Raw genomic sequence first — 17,846 nt, 5'->3', positions numbered from 1 at the left:
TTAAAAATTAGTGATTGATGGTGAAAACGGGCATAAGGCCCATGAACCTACCAGTCCTACCACAGAATAACTAATTTCCGCAAGTTTTGAACTATTTAATATTTTAAAATCCGTTGAGTGCGATCGACCGACTGTCTACACTTCAACGATGATTTCTAATATTGATATTAACTAAATCTTATATTTTTCAATAAAGTTCATTTTAGTGGGTAAAATAATTTTATTGTAACTATAAACGCTGTGTATTACAACAACAATTCACGTTTATGGCCACTTCGCAAAATTAAAAACATTCGCAACGCGTCCTGCTGGTTTAAGTGCGAATTAAAAACTTATTATAACACATTTATAGTTTGTGTTACTTTAAATTTATTTATCTATTTTTAAATGGTAACATAAAACAGCAGGATATTGAATAAAACTGCTGATCTTATAACACTTATTAATAATATAAAGCTAAAGAGTTTGTTTGTTCCTCATGATGACTAGAAAATAGGTAGTAATCCGAGTCGAAAAAATAGTTTGAAGTGTGTTGGATAGCCCATTTATCGAGTAAGGCCATCATGCTAGTACATTCATTTAAATAAAAACTGGAAAAAATAATATTCAAATAATTTTCACGCGGAAGAAGTGTGCAGGCACAGCTAGTTCAACTTTAATTTTATATTTTTTGAGTGAGATTGCGTTTATCCTCAATTTCACCTGATGTTAATTTGTTATCAAATAATCCTTATGAATTTTTAAGATAAGGATGCTTAGCTCAGTAAACTATCACTCCTGTCCTAAAGACATTATCTTGTATTGATTCCAAAAAATGTTAATGATTTTAAAACTATTAAGAGAAATACCTATTTCATTATTGTAAGACCTAATATGAATGTGCTAATGTGGTTAAGAAATAAACCATTGAGTATTGTATTTGTTAATTATCATAATTTTTTGCAGCTATTAGTTTAGCGAGTACTTCATCCACCTCATGGACTACTATTCTAGTCCACAAGTAGATTTTCTTGCAAGAAAAGAGCCTAATAATAATATCTTCTAATATTTCTAAATAGTGTTTTTTATCACAATTACATAATTATTTACTATCATAACAAGGGACAGCAGAATCATTAGTTTTTAGGTGTCCATAACGCACCACATGTGTGGCCATGTGGCGGCGATAGCTGCAATACGATAGCTAGATATGACAGGGGGAGTCGAGATGTCGAAATTGTGACGAAATACTCTATTTACCCAACTAGGCCAGAAGGAGGGTTATGTTTTTGTAATTTTCAAGTGTCACTGTGAGTGCGAGGATAAAAAAATAGGTGAAGATTTTTAAAAAAGGACAGAAATAAAGTACGTGTAATTTGTTGGTATGTAAAACTTAAGATCCAAAGCGACCCAAAGTACCCATGTCTTGACCTCCGACAGCAAGAATCGTATAGTGGTACGTAGATATACTCTCGAAACTTACATGGCGAATTTTAAGTCATTATGATTTGAAAACAAAATTCCTCTTGTGTGTTACCATATGATTGATGGTGAAAACGGGCATAAGTCAAATTCTTAGTAGTAATCTGAGGTACCTGAAGTTCAAAACAGATTAAAGGTAAAAGAAAATTTTATCATTTTTATCAGCAACTCCCCCTTTCATTTTGACTGTGACATTTGAAAAGTAGATGTAGAGAAAGTATACGGGACTGTTCCCACCTCACCGCTGCAACTCCTGTGTAGCCAGGATCTACAGCTTGACCGCCAATAAAAACCCAACCAGTGAAGGTCAAGTTTGTCTCGGGGGAAAGTTAAACTGTCATTGGACACGCAACGAAATTAATCAGAAGAACATAGGAGGAGTTCGAAATTAAGGCTCTGACTTCCCTCCATTGCAAAGCGGATAGAGGAGGTATAATGTACCATTATGAATCATTGCAATGAGTGACTCATCAGTAGTATCACGTTTTAGACTATTACTTATTCTGTGGTTTTAGTTCCGTTACTTTGATCATTACAACTTCCGACTCAAAAATAGATGTTACGTCCGCTCTAGACGTTGTCAATCTACACCCTGTCTATTCTATTCTCTTTAGATCTGTGTGCAACTAGCACAGACGATAATAGACTCTACTGAATGGACTGAGAGTGGATATTACAATAACTATTGCTCGTTGTAGACTTAAGGTCATATGGTGGACAAATATTATTTTTATACACGTTTTACGATGGTATACACTCTGCCTAATTGTTAACATGTTTTTCGGTGGTTTTTGTTTTGTTTAGTTTTACGTTTTAAGTCTTTATAATTGGGTGTGAAGCGGCTTCTTTTACATAACATAATTGTTTATGAATTCTTGGTGTTTATAGTTAATCCATTATTACCAGTATTAATTACCACATGCATTTTTTGGGAGTGAGTAAATTAAAAATCAATTGCCATGTATTGTGTGTGACTGAGCATTACTTGAAAACGGCTCGACCGATTTGACTAATTTTATTTCTAGTTGTTTTCAAGTTAATATTAAGGCTGAGTTGCTTACTTTAACCGTAACTTTAACCATAGCTGGTGGTTTTTATACCGAGTTTGACGGACTTTTGACGTTTTTTAAAGTTTAAGTAAGAAGGTGCAACCCAGCTTAATATTATGCTTATTATGGCTGCAAATTATTGCAAATCTACATAACCAAATTTAATGTTTGCTAAATATTTAGTACCCATTTAGTACTTACAAGTAGCTCTACTACCACTCTAAAAAAACCAAGCTAACATTGCCAAACAACGAACAAACACAAAAACGCACACTCATCTCTTACAAATCAATAAGTATAGGCTAACTGCTTTAAAAACAGTGTCAAGATAAACTGTGATTGTAAGAGTGAATTTCACGGATCTTTAGAACTCATCAAAGCGTGGTGTGAGGTTGGCATTTGGTAGGTACAATCAGACTTAAAAAAGTATACATCCGTATTGTAAGTACCAGCTTTTTCGCTTAGAATTTGCTTGCGTGAAATTTAGTTTGTCACAGATCATAAATTATAGCCTTGTTATTCTGGTGTATAAAAGTTTCATCAAAATCCGTTTAGTAGTTTTGAAAGAGTAACAAACATACATCCTTACAAACTTTCGCATTTAAAATATGTATTAGTTAGGATGTGTTTTATACAGAAGTCAATTTCGTTTGTTTTTGCCTTCTATCAAGTATGGTTTTATGACGTGTCGTATGTAATCTATGGTGGATATTTTTATCACATGACTGTGTATTACATTTCTTTTTATGTGATTAAAATATAAAACAAAATATCGACGACAAAATATAAACAAAATGTGTTTTTGGAATTCACAAAGAGAAAATGTCATTAACATCAAAGAAAAATATTTTTCACCGCCATCCGCCATATTTGAGAAACATCAAAAATACTCAGAAATCATTTTGGTATTACATGTTAAAAACAAAATGGCACATTTTCCGAAAATAAAACAATTTAAAGCAAAAACGTCAACAAACATTTTTTTGGACGAAAACCTACAACTACAGTTCGCAGAAATGTCACAATTTAATATCCTTTAACCAAACTGCCCCCCTAGGCAAAACGCACTTTTTGATCGAATCGAAAATCGAATCCGTCAAAACTCCATACAAAAAAGCGGCTTTTCGACCACTTTTCGACTGGTTTGCGATTATAATTTGCACTTTGTCTAGACCCACTGGTACAGACAGCGTCAATTAGTTCGTGACACCCTAAAGTGTCCAAAAAGTATAACACAACTTTATTCCAATTGTAACAAAGACGTGTTGCGAACTTATTGGCTACTTTGGATCTCACGAACTATTTGACGCTGGCTGTACAGTTCGCGTGAACGTTAATATTAAAACTTAATACGGGATTCAGCAAAAAACAGTTCCTGCAAAAAACGGGACGTCTCCGTAAGAGCAAGCCCGTACGCCGTACACCTTATGCAGCTGTATAGATGGTTTCATCCACGAAGACGCGCCCCACCACTCTTCCGCTAATGTTTGAGTGTTTATCGGTACACGCATGTATTATCGGTACATGAGTTCACACGCACACTACAATAATGACGCTCGGATTGCTCGGATCAAAATCCCTGCACCCCGCGCTTCCTTCAACCAAAAAGTGGTGGGGCGCGTCTTCGTGGATGAAACGATCTATAAATAGTTAATAGGTACTATTTTAAAACAAATATACACAGTCCCTTGTACTGTACAGTGTAACTATTCATGAAAATTTCAGGTGAAAATTGAACCACTCTTTGAGTTTCTCTCAAAGGTATCCTTGCCTTTTGGAAAAACTCGATATAATAGAGCTGTTTCAAAGCACGAATTTTAAAACGAAACAGAGAACTTTCACATTCGACACATTGCCATTTAACACTAGAGAGGGGACAATGTCGATAATTTATAAAATATAGATTTTTCCCGCGACTTCGCCCGCGTGAATTTCGCTTTCTGTCACGGGACCATTCCCGTCCCTCGTTCCCACCAATGCAACTCCTGTGTAGCCAAGACCTATACATACAGCTTTGCTGTCAATAAAAGATTCGCTCGTCTATGTTTTCTCAAAAGCTGTATGGAACCCCAAAAATAGCAACTGAATGGCTGTTTCACAGTAAACGCGTACTATTACCCCATCTGTTTGCGCACGATGACGCACTATGAGCCATCCCTTCGCTCAGCCATTCCGTTCCTTGCACTGCAAACATGTTAAAACATGTCTGAAATACAAACGAGCGTGTGAAACCACATTAACATTCTTATTCTAATGCACATAGAGCTCTAAATTAATCGTGTGGCTTACGGATGTGTACCGTACATCCCGGATTTCATATTCATAAATAAAATTGCGTAGTCTACAGTCAACAGGAGAGTTTTCATTTTGAACTGGCTTACAGCTGTTTGAAAACGTTTTAATAAATGAGAAACACGAGTAAAAAGACGATTGTAGGAAATTCCTCAGAAGGGTTTTTAGCAAGAAGGCAGATATTTCATCGCAATCTCACCCGATGTTAAGTTTAGATGCAGTTTAGGATTTTATATGCCCAGTAAGTGCCTATTCAGTCTTGCTTTGAAGATTGTTTCCTTAAAATTTGTTATTAGTTGAGTCTAATGTCATTATTTGTTGCATGGTAGAAGCGAGCTTCTACCGGAATCCTCAACCATAAAAAAACTGGCTATCTTATCATATTATCGAAACTTAAACAAAATATGCTGAAAATATTATCGATATGGCGACAGACTTACGCCCGTATTCACAAACAATGCTTGCTTAAATGAAACAGCAAATCGGAGGCACAGCGTTGAATAGAGCTCTGTGATTGGTTCGTGTGTCACCCTGTGCGTCCACGCGCACTACGAGACCTCATAGTAATGTTTGTGAATACAGGCGTTAGTTATATATTTTGCTCTTTAATTTGTATTTATTGTATTTTATTTTTGGTATCAAATAAATATTTTTTCTTTCTTTCGTGGTGGTAGCCAGCCATGTTAACTTAGATTAAATTTAACTTCCACAGGGAATCGAACCCGGGACCTCTATATCTGAGACAGGTGTTTTTTTCTTAACATTTATCGATCTAAATAACACTTTACCTACTTGTGTCTGTTGCAAAATATTAGGCAATACCTTTTGAATTTGATAAAGTTTAAAGATACTACTTTTATCATACAATGGGCTTACGTAAAATGTTACTACACACATGTACCAACAATCCGGCATATTTCCTTCGCCGAAAAACATTCGCCAACAAAGGGACAGGATCAATTCAAAAACCGACACAAAATGTTTATTTATGAAACCATTTATCTTCCATCTATGTTTGTGAAATATTTCCCGCAAACAAAAACTGGAGATCCGGGCGATAAAGGAAAACAAAAGTTCGTTAGTGCTATTTTTAATCTATTAACATATTAGTAATTAGGGCGTGACGGTTTAATATTTAGGAAAAATGGGTAGCCTTGACTAACGTTTTGAAACGATTACATCACTTTTTGTAAATTATGACTCATATAATAAAATTGGATTTTGCAAAAATTGTGTCGATATTGATACTGAAGTAACATGACGTCTCCACTCTAGTAATTATTTATCAAAGAAATCTCGTATTTATAAGTAATTTGTCATTTTACCAAAATAAGCTGTGCCCGCAACTTCTTATGTAAAAATTTTCTTCCAATAAACGTCTAGTCAATCAAGCCCTATTTTATTATACTTCACATCCTTTACTATAGAGATCAAGCTCAATCTCAAGATCGAAATTACTAAAACCATCCCAAAATCTATCATTTAAAAACTCAATCAGTAGTTTTCAAGACTTGATAATAAACTCTACATTTAAAACAATTTTACTTATCATAATAAGTATCAAAAGTTTCATTTAGGTATATGTCTTCTATTTCGAATCAATTCATAGAACTCGTCAAGAACTTAAATCTCTACCATCTAATAAAAAGAAAGAACTTTTAAACTAAGTAATTGCAATGTAAAGAGAGAAAACCTTTTAAATTGACAGTGATACGCTGTCCTTCTCTTGTTCAATTAGGTTTAAATATACTTAGGCTGGGTTGCACCATCTTACTTTAACTTTGACAAACGTCAAAAATCTGTCAAAATCCATACAAAAAGCACCGGTTATCGTCAAAGTTACGGTCAAAGTTAGGTGGTGCAATTCAGCCTTACTTTAGTAAAAACTAGCTGACCCGGCGAACTTTGTTCCGCCCTAATGGCAATAAATAAGCAGACTTTTTTTATTTCGAACGGGATAAAAAGTATCCTATGTCCTTCTCCTGGCTCTAAACTACCACCCTGACAATTTTCAGCTAAATCGGTTCAGCCGTTCTTGAGTTATAAGTGGTGTAACTAACACGACTTTCTTTTATATAGGTACTAGCTGACCCGGCGAACTTTGTTCCGCCTTAATGGCAATAAATAACGGGATAAAAAGTATCCTGTCCTTCTCCTGGCTCTAAACTACCTCCCTGACAATTTTCAGCTAAATCGGTTCAGCCGTTCTTGAGTTATAAGTGGAGTAACTAACACGACTTTCTTTTATATATATAGATATAGATTCACGGAATTTCCACAGAGGCCGCTTCTGCTCGTCTCTACGATAATTGGCAGTTCACAGTAGAGCTGTTACTTCAGGTTAGTTTTACCACAGTTAAAGCGAAAAGAAAGTTACTTTATTTTGCTTTATATTGTCATTTCGTGTACAGAAGTTAAATGTTTTCTTGGTTATGTATGTAGGTACCTTGGAACCAATCAAAAGTAAGCTGTAACATCAAATTGTTAATAACTTTCAAAATTCAAATTTAATCAAAAGTGGAATTGTGTACAGAAATCGTAATCATTTGACAGTTCATAACGTAGGTACGATAAAGTCAGTTAAACAAAGCGTTTGAAGTATCAAATGATTACGATTGCTTTACACAATTCCACCTCTGATTACATTAAATTTTGTACTTTTGGTTAAATTAATTTGGTAAAACCAGTTCTGCATTTATTTCCATATTTTTTGGGATAGGACAGAGGTCAAGCTACCTACCATAGCAGTTTGATTCAACCATTCTGGACACCCTGTATACTTGTGATAGGGTTGCGTTTGCAAAAAAGATGCTAGGCTGATTTGCACCACCTTATTTTAACCGTGCTTTTTGTATGAGTTTGACAGATTTTTGACGTTTGTCAAAGTTAAAGTAAGATGGTACAACTCAGCCTAAGTCCATTCCAATTCTCAATTCAAAATACACCGGTTATCGTTATAGTTACTGTCAAAGTTAGGTGGTGCAACTTTGTCTAAGTCTGCTGTGTATTTATTTGCGTACACGCGTACTTCTTTATGTGCAAAAGCGCCATAAAGTCTCTCTACTGTATTTCACTATGGTTTTACTTTTGTTACGTTCCATCTATATTCGTTCGAACGTTGAACTTCTGCAACGTTTGTCTTGTGTATCATTAGACACAGCAATTATTCGAGGAATGTAAGGGCTCATTCCCAAAGCAATCCAGTTATGCAGAATCCTGCAAAACTGGAACACAAAATAATTAGCGTCCGTATTCACAAACATTACTATGTGGTCTCACAGTGCGCATGGACGCACAGGGTGACACACAAACCAATCGCATAGCTCTATTCAACGCTGTGCGTTGATTTGCTGCTTCACTTAAGCAAGCATCGTTTGTGAAATCGGGCGTATGTGTGTTTTAAATTCAATGACCAATTCGAATGGATTGCTTTTTGCGTAAATTTCAAAACACCATACCTACTTACTCAAAGGGAACCTGCAAAAACAGTTCCTGGAAAAAACGGGATCTTATTTTGGTTGGAATAAGAGCGATTTTGCGACAAAAATTTATAATGTAATGTGCGGTGGACTGTAGGTATCATTATATTCAGAAATTGTAAATAAGGTGTCATTATTATGAGAAATTGGTACAATAATGATAAAACAAAATAATTCTTCCAAATCATAATTTTTACCATGGAATTAGGAAGTTTTTAAGAAGCCTACTGAATATAATAAGACTAAATCTTTTATTTGTAATGTGTGTGTTCGTTATTCCATTATAGTAGTAATATTATCAGAAAATCTGAAGAAACACGTGGAAAACTTTCCAAGTAAACACAATAGATGTCCAAAAATTATGAAATGTTTCCCCGAACGAAAGCACGTGGGTGTTTAGAATACATATGAAAATTATGTAACAATTTTCATCGTTTTCTAATCGCGGGTACCTACTGCATGTAAAGTAAAACTATTTGACATTTTATAGAATGTGAGCTCAGCTACCAAGTCAGACGTAGCGGGTTTGATTCCCGATAAGATACAACAACTTATTGTATGAAGCTGATTGTAGTAGCCTGGATTTTACTCAATTATCTAATAGAAGAAAGTTGTAGTAGCAAGTGGTATCGCCATTTATTGCTTACTAGCTTTCCGTCCGCGGCTTCGCCCGAGTGAAATTTTGTCTGTCACAGAAAAACTTTATCGCGCGCGTCTCTGTTTCAAAAACCGGGATAAAAACTATCCTATGTCCTTTCCCTGGACTCAAACTATCTCTATCGGTTCAGTGATTAGGCGTGAAAGCGACACAGACAGACAGACAGAGTTACTTTCGCATTTATAATATTAGTAGGGATGTTTACTTTGGGACTATGCATAAAAAACTGCTTTACTAAGCTTATTTCATAGTTTATTTTAACCCTCTCGCAAACCCCAGAGGATATGGTGTCTATAAAAACAAATATTTGGAAACACACTAAAACAAGAATAAAGAATGTGTTAAAACGTCGACACTTTTATTTTATTGCAACGGACGGAAATACAACAAAAAAAGATTTAATTTCGTTTGAAATAAAGTTTGAAAGGAAAAGTATATTCCTACAAACTTCGAACTCCTCCTACTCGTATGTTCTTCTGATTAATTTCGTTGCGGGTCCAATGACAGTTTAACTTTCCCCCGGGACAAACTTGACCTTCACTGGTTGGGTTTTTATTGGCGGTCAAGCTGTAGATCCTGGCTACACAGGAGTTGCAGCGGTGGAAACGAGAGATGGGAATAGTCCCGATATTCCTACAAAACGTGCGTTACTTTATTATGTGCTATGTCACGTATTTTGTGAATAAATATTAGATAAAAATCTTTATTTCAAAACGGACAAATAAAAAATAACAAATTTGTAATAGCACAATTTAGGCGATCTTATGGCTAGGTAGCGATCTCTTCTAGACAATCCAGAGATAACATAAGACAATGTAGATCTTCGTGTACTAACTTCTTTATCATATAATAAAATGTGTTTTTACATCAATCATTTATCATAGAAAAAGCGTTTTTCTAAGGGCTCGTTCCCATGGCAATCCAGTTGCAAAATCCAAACTGGACTGTCGCGCGATCACACATTATTTGTGTTTGAAATTCGAATGGATCGGTTTTTAGCGGGACACTGCAAAACGGGATGTTCGTGTGACGTTAATTAAAACACGTATAACTAAACGGGATCCTGCAAAAAACGGGACCTCTCCGTGGGAACAAGCTCTAACACGTGCTGGAATGAGGTAATCGTGCGAATATTTTGTATTTAGTTTAAGTAGGCAGATGCTAGATGTAATGTTTTGATGTTCTATTTGTAGTTGTGGAAATAGGTCTAGTTGTGCTCTTTTTTAGTTTATTTGCGAACGTAATTTTGTTAGAGATAGAAAAACTGTTTTGTGGCAATTTTTCACGCTTGTTTTTTGTGTAGGACGTATCTTAAAGATTTTTTTAGAACATTAGGAAAACTATAGAAAAATACTTTCAAAAATAATCTCTTTATGACGCTTTTATGATTTGAAAAGTTTCAAAACATTTCACAAATTTTCACCAAAAAAAAATTTTTTATTAAAAAAATCACTCACCCCAAAAAATACGTCACCAAAAACGATCCTCGCACAATTTGGAAAATATCGACACTACCACATTTCGATTCGTCGGATGCGACGCGACGGTGTGCGCTAACGCAGCATACTAAACGCTTTCAGTATTCAGATGTAGTATTTTTAAACTCACGCCCCCTCGTGGGTTAGGGCGCGGGCGCACCACGTGGCACCATCCGGTGTGGTTCAAGGAACTTAGCGAAAAAACTATGTGGCAGTCAAATGGTGATTTCAATTTGTAAATAAATGACCTTTTTTGGAAAAAAATGGGTTAGAAGTACCAAGAAACCCTTTTTTTGTGAAAATTTTACATGCATATGGCGGAAATAAAAAAAATGTTTTACGCGCTGTTCATTTGGTAATGTATTTTACATGAGATTGATTACTTAGTTTAGTCTAGTACCGATCGTCTAAAATTATTTCATGACGACCATTAACTGAAATTATATTCTCAAGAATATTTTCAGCTAGCATATAATATTTTGACCCTGAAATAACCAAATAAATGCTCATAAAAAATATTGCAATTTATTCTTTTATTGCATTTTCACTGCGTCTGCTTTCTTTCACTTTAAGTATGTTTTATTTGGTTTTTGTGACTTCTTCTATCTGTTTTCCACAGTTTCCGACATAGAATTGTACCCAAAATAAAGTTAAAAACTCATTTCGTTTCCAATCACTGCAACTGCACCCTCTAAGCTATTCCTGTCTTCCCCGTCGATATCCTGATTCCGATTTGAAAGACAACAAAGGAAGTCGGTGAATTGGCTATTACGTCTTATTCGTAGGATGTACAGGGTGCACCTTATAAGAGAAGATATACTTATTTGAAACTATAAAAAAAGATCTTATGGAATTTTTCAAGGGAACATTGATCAACTGTAAGAAATAGCGAAAAATAACTTAGTTCTAGGCTGATTTGATACATTTTAGGTGTTGAAAAACCACGTACATTATCATCACATCAATATGCTGCAAGAGCACCTTTAATTTACCAAAGGCAATACAGGATTTGTCGGACACTTGCTATACGCTGGCCAAAAGGGTTGGAATGACCTGATGTTCTCATGTCAAAGTCGTCTTTCATGAATACAAGGGAAGAGTGACAGATTCGATCATTTGAATTTTTATGTTTCATTGTCCTTGAACTTTGATAATACTGTTCAGAAAGCCAATATTTTTGTAAGATAAAATACCTAAGTACTCACACTTTAAAATTATTAACTGTATAATGTGTCTTCTAAAGTCCTAATCCATGTATCACGACTAAAAACGTAATTTTTGTCAAATGTATGCTAATTGACCATCAATGCTAATAAATGATGTGAGTGAACTAACGCCCGTATTCACAAATATTACTATGAGGTCTCACAGTGCGCGTAGACGCACAGAGTGACACACGAACCAGTCACAGAGCTCTATTCAACGCTGTGCGTTCGATTTACTGTTTCACTTAAGCAAGCATCGTTTGTGAATACGGGCGTGACTCTGGCTGATTGAAATGTTATTCGATGACAGCTGTCCACAGTCGTGTCTAATCAACAACTATCGTATTTCGGATGTCATCATTGTAATGTTTTGCTAAATGTGTAAAATGATAATATTACCTTACAGAGATATTAAAACTGTTGGAACAAGATCACTTCAGTCTTTTTGGTACACAGTTAAAACTGTTGGGACTAGACCACTTCAAGTAGGTACTTTTTGGTGATTCTGTAAGAAGTAAGACGAAACACAGTACCTACATCAGACATGAAATTGTTGAAGCAAAATAGCACATAATATACCAAGTTACTATATATTCTGCACCTATACTTCTGACGACACAGTATGTAAATTGATGTAAAAGTCATAAAAAGTCATAAAAAGTCATAAAACTGATTTATTTTTGCAAATAGGCTTTTACACTTTATCACGTCCCAGTATATTAACCCTACCACTGCTTCGGGACAATAAATGGGCCAGTGCTGAAAAGAAGCAGCGCAAGAAACTCAGTCACTATTGTCAGCCTCCTTTTTAAGGATTTTACTAAATGTTACCCTGCACTGAAACTTATATCTTTGAAGCCTTGGCTAGTGCTGATTAAATCAACTACATAGATAGATACACGGTGCCTAGAATACGAAAAATTAAGTAGTTACATTTATTGAAAATTAAAACTCAAATGACCTACACTAAGGACACGCCAGACCTGAAAATGTAAAACGTACACTCTGAAACTTGTCTGAAATACATGGTATCTCTAAATTAGTTTTCACCAATAAAAAGCACAAAAATAGACAAGTTTTTCAACAAAGTGTCGATTTTCCCACTTTGACCGCAACATCATTCACAAGATGTCAAATTCTCATGCTATCAATGAGTCATGACTGGTGATAACCACATGGGCATTCATTAAGACAAGTAAATGAAAGTAAAAAAGTGCTATAGCTTTTTTTGTAAACAAAAAAGTTAACACATTTTGATGGCAAAGCATGAACATTCTTTGAACAAAATATACTTAGATAAGTACATTTAAAGAATTGTGAGAAACTCTAAAAATGTTTGGAGAGATTTATTTTATGTACTTACTTGAGTACATTTTTTTTTAAATTTTCATGCATGGTCATATTTCTTTATTATTTTATCCACAACGCGGAAACTCTTGGCCTGCATCTCACATGATGGATAATGATGATCAGGCCAAAGGTGGAAGCGAGCCTCAAATTTTTGTCAAAAATCGGTATTTTAAAATCAGAAGGTCGGTTTTTAAGCGAATCTATGGCGAATTATCTAATGCGAATTTATCTAATATACATAAGTAGAGGGTATTTCCCACAAGGTGGACCGACGACCTCATAAAGGTAGCAGGAAGGCGCTGGATGCAGGCCGCCACCAACCGGCCACTGTGGAAATCATTGGGGGAGGCCTATGTTCAGCAGTGGACGTCCTATGGCTGAAATGATGATGACGATGAAAGGGTATTTTTTCCTAAAAAAATTAAAGAAACCCGATGTTTCTTTTAAGCTAAGGAATCCTAACCCGTCCTAAGTACCCCGACCTACATCAGCCGTAGGTAATTAAGGGCATCCCACAACACTGTGTGGTAGATCATTAATAGATAGCTACAAGTAAAACTATTTCGTTACTTTTGTTCTATAAATAAAATAATACATAGTAACGAGTTATAGTGAGAAGTTTCATTTAGGTTACGAAGAATATAGCAGGAGATTTTGATGATTCCAATTCAAAGGGAGAGTGAAAGCTTTTAACGTAGTGGTTCCCAAAGTTGCCTGGGCTACGACTCATCTAATACAAGTTCCCAAACTTGTGACCCACCTATAGGAAATTTCTCCTGCTGCCCAGCGGTTAGATACAGGAAGGGCCCACTCAATGTTCGCTCGCGACCCACCACTGGGTATAAGGCATTATTATTTCATTTACTCTTTTTTACAAGGGGGTAGCGCTAGCTATGTTTTATAGACTTTCTTACTCACTTAAGTAGAGCTTATTCGCACGGCGACATTCCGTTTTGCAGAATCCCGTTTATTAGCAATACTTGTTCACACGAACATCCCGTTTGCAGTGTCCCGCAAAAAACCGATCCGTTCGAATTTGTATTTCGACTTTCAAACGCAGTCAAGTGTGTTTACTGGATCCCTCAAAGCAGATTGCCGTGTGAAAGAGTCCTAAGATTTTGTCAAAAAGTTACAGTCCTCTCAACTTAAGCTGAGAATTGCATTTGTGTGAGTGCACACCGATAGTGTAGAGTGGCAAACGGCTTGAAGCGCGGCGCGTCCCGCGCATGGTTTAAACCGGTTTATTTATAGCAAGCGGCCTGAAGCGCGGCGCGTCCGCCACGCACCGCTTCCTTGCCGCTCACATTGTCATACTTCACTTCACCCCCGGTACTGGTAGCAGATACGTGTAATTTTATGTAATTGTGTTCCAAATATTAGTGAAATGGCTCCTAGTGTAAGTGAATTTCCTGTACGAAATCCATTAAGCAGCCAAGTGAAAGAAATTTTATACAAATTGAATATGTATTTTAAAGGTGTGAACGAAAAGTTTTTAGTCTGTTTTTATTTTGTAATTTTATAAAGTTTGTCTTTTTGTTGTATTTTGTAAGGCTGGCTGGACGCCCTCTCTATAAACGGTGCTCGCAGAATATCAGCGTCGAGGTACTTCGTGCCTTGGCATATGCTGAGCGAGGACCTGTTTTTATTTATTTAAAAGGATGTGTCAAGTGTCGTTACATCGGCCCAATTGGTAGCAAGTGTTTTATAGACTTCCTTTTGATAAAACATTAATTTTATTTGTACTCGTATGTGTTTTACTAACGGTACTTTTGGCGATCACTCACACAAATGCAATTCTCAGCTTAAGTTGATAGGACTGTACATACCTACTTGTACATATTATTTTGTTTTCATATACAAATAAGGTGCACAGTGGTGCAAAGCTGTGCAATTTTTGTGCCCAATGCCACGAACTTCACGCACCGTTTCTAACGTGTTATAAGCAGTTTCAATACCGTATTAATACTGTCTAGTTAAACGCCCGTGACATTGACAGCTGTCGTCAGCCCCCGATAAGACAGTGTCTATAATTACGTCGGATCTACCCTCCCAGCCGGAACTCCGGACGGAAATTAGACATTCACGTCGAAAATAAATAAGGAAGCAGTTTAAAATCAGATTTTCTAAGTCTTTGAAGATGCTACAAATGACAGTACGTTGACAGCAAATTTAAAGTGATTTTTTTATTGAAAAGATGTGAAAATAAACTTAGAACCTTACTTCAATAAAACGCCTGAGTTAACATAATTTTAAACAAGTAAACTTTAGTTATATGGCTGCCATATCAACTAAAATAACCCCCTTCTCCTATTGAATGTCATAGAGATCAGTGGTAACCAAAAAAAGAAGAGAAAAAAGCTAAACATTTCATTGAGTGAAACCTTTGAGTTATTATCCTAACATTTTATTAAAAAATGTTGTATATGTTACAACACGCCTAGTATCACAATAGATTGCAATACACTAATACTTTAGCCTATTTCAAAGCTTTTACAAATATCCACTAATAAACTACCTCTAAAAAATTACTCCTGACGATCCCTAATGCGTCCAAAAGATTAATGTTTTGAATCAATTGCCATAAAATATTTAGTACCCGATAATGGACATTGGGTTGTTACCTGTCACTTTGGGGCATAAAAATGACACGAGTGGTTCCAGATGTGGCACGACGAATGACGGCAAACACTTAATTTGTTAAATGCACAGTGGGTGAAGTGGGTAGGTATGTCAATGTGGGCAAAAAACGCGAAGGGTGAGGTCAAAAATGTAAAGCGATTTGGGATGTTGGCAAAAAAGTTTTGTGAGTGATATTGGGGTTTAAGTGGAATGTTTGGATGTAAATAAACATTTGGGTTGCCATAGATGAGCTTTTTAAAATAAAAACTGAGAACAGTTAAAGAAGGCGTTAAGTTCGAATCTTTGTTTTATGTTTTTGCTCATAAGTAACTTGTTGTGTGTAATGATATTAAATATTATCCCGTTTTTTGTTTGATACTAGAAAAAAGTTTGATTCAAAATGTATTAGAAAATCTAATAATGTGCAAATGATACAATACCTATTAACGAATATTTTACAAATTAAAACTAAATTCTATACTAAAAAGACCGCTCTCACAGTCACACTGTCTTCGAAGTCTTAACAATTTCACATACTCCAATAAACGCAACACAACTAAATGTAACAAAGTAGTTCCTAATTTAGAAATTAAAATAAAAACATTCGCGACCGCACTAGTCGGCGATATATCTGTCTCGCTCGCGCTTCCATAAATCGTCTGCGCGCGCGTCGCTTCGCATTTAACCCATTTTAAATATAGACTCAACTAATGTCAGTTGTAATTAGAATTAGGTATATAGTCTAGCGGAATGGACATTTAGGATTTATCATTATCGAATGCTAATAATTTGTGATAGTCTGTTACATTTTAGATGACTGCAGATCAAGGTAAACACTATGGCTGGGGTGGCCAACCGGTTGATTGCGACTATTAGTCCAGTCGATCGTGCCAAGGCAAAAAATACTACATGATTGTGTCCTAAACTATGCTGTTTCATTTAAGATTTCAAGAAGTATGTAAGTGGTAGATCGCCCAGGGTTTCGTTAGTAAACAGTAGATCTTATGTCTAATCAAGTTGGCCACCCCTGCACTATGGCATCTTATGTAGTTGTAATAAAGGTCCTTTTCCAGCATAAATGTATACTGTGTGTATCAGACAAAGCTCAATCCACCTGACTTCGACATGCCTTCTAAAACAGAATTATATTTCTAAGCCTAGGCGCCGACCACCGACTTTTAGTTTGCCAATAGTTGGGCCCGATTTTAATTTGTATGAAGAATCGGCCGATACCAAATCGGCGTAATGTGCGCACTTTCATGTAAATTTCCATACTGATGAACAGCCCGACCCAAATATCAGACAGCTAAAAATTGGTGGTCTGCGCCTAGGCTAATAGGTACCAGGAATCCAGAAGGAGTGGCTATCTTCTTAAGTACAACTGCCGAAACACTATAAAAGTTTTGTTCACACTGGAATTCGAAGCCCGGACCTCTAGGACTGAAACCGGTAGTTTACCTACAACAGCCGGTTTATGCAGCTAAAAATCTTTTATCATTTAAAACTAATCCACAAAAATATTTCTTACATTTTAAAACACAACTCCACTCACGCAAGGCTAAAGGCAACAACTAAAATAATTAACCATTCTCATTTATATTTCACTAAAACATATTATTGTGCAATACTTTTATCATTCACTGTTAACGTTTATGACGTAATTGTAATTATTATTGATGACGTTAATATTTTTCCAGCGGTAATTATGTAACGCCCACTGTGCTAGGGCGTTGTACAAAGCATGAAAAAGCATGTGGGAAGAAATGAAATTAATTAAATGGGTTTGTTTCGTAGAAAACAAAATTGGTCATGGACAAAATAATCTTCAGGGAAACTTTCCACAACTTGCAAAATAACCTCTGGGGACAGTACCTAATTTATTATGTAACTAGCTTTCCGCCCGCGGCTTCGCCCGCGTGGAATTTTGTCTGTCACAGAAAAACTTTATCGCGCGCGTCCCTGTTTCAAAAACCGGGATAAAAACTATCCTATGTTCTTTCCCGGGACTCAAACTATCTCTATGCCAAATTTCATCAAAATCGGTTGCGAGGTTTAAGCGGGAAAGCGTAACAGACAGACAGACAGACAGAGTTACTTTCGCATCCCAACTAATATTATAAATGCGAAAGTAACTCTGTCTGTCTGTCTGTCTGTCTGTCTGTCTGTCTGTCTGTCTGTTACGCTTTCCCGTTTAAACCTCGCAACCGATTTTAATGAAATTTGGCATAGAGATAGTTTGAGTCCCGGGAAAGAAC

General features: G+C 36.0%; 1 protein-coding gene across 3 annotated transcripts in view; it reads right to left on the bottom strand.

Annotated features, from left to right (window-relative positions):
• The window catches only part of LOC135084462 (irregular chiasm C-roughest protein-like), a 91,005-nt gene that overhangs the window by 35,046 nt on the left and 38,113 nt on the right, over nt 1-17,846 (bottom strand). For 2 of the 3 annotated variants that reach the window (XM_063979240.1, XM_063979242.1), the window contains exon 1: nt 10,397-10,506. The exons of the other annotated variant lie outside the window; for it this stretch is intronic. The gene's annotated coding sequence lies outside the window, so the exon portion shown is untranslated. Of the gene's footprint in view, nt 1-10,396; nt 10,507-17,846 lie in introns of those variants that run through there. 3 annotated transcript variants of the gene reach the window in all.

This window comes from Ostrinia nubilalis, chromosome 26 (genome assembly GCF_963855985.1).
Source record: "Ostrinia nubilalis chromosome 26, ilOstNubi1.1, whole genome shotgun sequence".
Lineage (NCBI taxonomy): Eukaryota > Metazoa > Arthropoda > Insecta > Lepidoptera > Crambidae > Ostrinia > Ostrinia nubilalis.
Note: the sequence above shows the minus strand (reverse complement) of the source record. Positions and strands in the feature narration are given on the sequence as shown.